This window comes from Octopus bimaculoides, chromosome 9 (assembly GCF_001194135.2).
Source record: "Octopus bimaculoides isolate UCB-OBI-ISO-001 chromosome 9, ASM119413v2, whole genome shotgun sequence".
Lineage (NCBI taxonomy): Eukaryota > Metazoa > Mollusca > Cephalopoda > Octopoda > Octopodidae > Octopus > Octopus bimaculoides.
Genome location: NC_068989.1, coordinates 78432711 through 78435570, shown reverse-complemented (window position 1 = coordinate 78435570; position 2860 = coordinate 78432711).

Here is a 2860-nt window from a genome sequence, read left to right as displayed (position 1 = left end):
CTAACATGGACGTTACGATAACAAGCGAAACAGTAAACATATGCAAACCTTTCTCACGTAAGTTGGTTTTTGTTATCTACATTCCAAAGATGGAGCGTTTAATTGTTATCAGAGACCAGCTATTTTGCAGGAAAATTTCATTTACTTTATAAACAGAAGAGAGCATATATAAAACTGTGCACACACACACACACACACACACACACACACACACACACACACATACATGCTGAAATACATAGTGATATAAGTAAAATAGAAAGGCACAAAAACATAAATTAATTTAAAATGCCTATTGCATACTCGGTGTTCGGAGAACCTGTGCTACTTGCATTACTGTGCTACTTGCATTACTGTGCTACTGTGCTACTTGCCTAGTGAAGTTTCCGTCAATTTAATACCTACATCGGCAACCGTAAATCGACTAATAAGTTTTATTATCATGCACATAGTAGCGCCATCGATCTTGCGACTTTTATGCATTCATTATCGCACGAAATTTTGTCTTTATTCTCTTTTATTGAACGTTCTTGTTAATTTGCTTCGCATGAAAGCATTTTCCCAATGTGCCTGTGAAATATTTATATGATTGCGATATATCTCTATCTATCTATCGACCTATACATACATAATACACACACACACACACACACATTCACACACATAACATGTCCCCCTCAAGAATAGGCACTTTAACAACTGATAACTCCGTTTTAATTTCTTTCAGTTTATGTATACATGTTTTGTGGACACATGTATGAATGCATCCACACGCATATATAATCATATTGGTATCATCTTAGTATTCGACAACGTACTGTATTCGTGTACACACTCACACATATACATGCACACACACACACGCACACATGTATGTATATATAATATATATATTTATGTGTATATATATTTATATACTATACTGTACTGGGCAACTGGGAAAGGAAAGATAAGCACTTCTTTTTATAAAGATAGTGAAACCAATCTTTATACAAGTTGCCCAGGATCTCTACGGTCTCACTAGTTCGTGGGCCAGCTTAGCGGAATTTCGTTCATCTTTACGTTCTGAGTTCAAATTTCGCTGAGGTCGACCTTGTCTTTTATTCTTTCCGGGTCGATGAAGTAAAAACGACTTGAGCAGTGAGGTTGATGTAATCAACCTACACCATCCCCCAAATTTGCTGGCCTTGGGTCAAAATTTGAAACCAATATACTATAGTATAATATATTATAGCATAACACACACACACACACACACACACACACACACACACACACACACACACACACACACACACACACACACACACACACACACACACACATATATATATATAAACGCCCATATGCGGAACTTTGAAATTAGACAGTTGTCTCCTCTTCAAAACATTTAATGATCCATATAACCTCCTTAAGTCATTATTTGAAGGATATATTGGGCATAGTCATAAAACAAAAACATCGGTCATAAGGCATTGACAGCTACCACTTAGCTAATTGCTCTATGGCGCATCAAAACAGCAATACGTTACAGAAAAAAATCAAATGTTTTAAAGTATAATGAATATTCAACATATACTGCTTATGTGAGAGGAAACCTAGAACTGAAATAGTGAAATGCATTTGAATGTATTATTGTTTAGCCATACAAGAAGAGAAACCTACATAAACACACATTGGGACGAATATTCCTATGTAATGACGCTCATTCTGTGACGAAGATTCAACTCTGTTCGACTGCTTATACTTCAAAAGTTTTATCTTGATTTATGCAAAAGCGGTGCCATTATCGCACATCAACGAACAATATCTTACATCACAAATGAATGTCCTTCACATATCAAGACTTCAAAGAAGTTCGTATAAACGAGAGATAATTTAAATGTATGATTATAGAATTGCCTGCCAAAGCTATCACAAAATCAATCATTCATGACTAGGAAATGTTAAGATACTTGGCATATCTTTTCAGTAAGAATATCTTGAAATGTATGCAAAACTTAGACATTTCTACACGAAACTCTAAGGATTTCACTCAAATTTTATATAATATTCATAGATTATTTAATCATGAGGTTCTTATTAACTAACGTCATAGAGTTTGTGTTTATAATGATCTTGTATCTGTTAAGATTTCCTAATTCATTTTCATTGTTGTTAATCTGGTCACAAGTGCAATGAAACCGTTTAGATCGACGCTGTTAACGATGTACATAGAATAGCTAATCGTGTTGTTCTTACTAGCGATCCGTACATTATCTGTATTTATATAATGAGCTTGCGTCTCATAAGGTTTGCTCTTTAAATTTCTCTTGTATTAGGGTGGTCTGGTGGACAGTTTTGGGTCTATGGCCATAATATGACCACGGAATCCGTTTAAATATACAATGCTAATGTTTGTTTTGAAAGATCAATGGTTTAAAAAAAGGATGTACAAAAATAGGTAATTCAGAAGGCTGGCGTTTTTGAGAAGAACATCCCAGCAAGATCAGTGGTGGTGCTTTGACAGGAATGGCACAAGACCAACTATGTTCAATGATCATATGACACTGTTTAAAAGATAATTATTGAACTGTGTTCCGGCTCGAGATCAAGCCAATCTGTTGGTTGCCTTGATAGTAGATATAGCGTCCTTAGTCAATCATCATAACTTATATTGTGTCTGCTAAAAACATTCACTTCTATGTTGAAAACCATGAGCATCATAAAGGAATACTAGAAATGGAAGAGAGAATGATGATACTTATAGACCCTGTCTTATACTGATTACATCCCTTGTTTATCATACATAAGAAAATATGTATTGTATTAAGCTTTCATTCTTTTAATCATCGAGAAAATTTAACTGTATCCATATTGA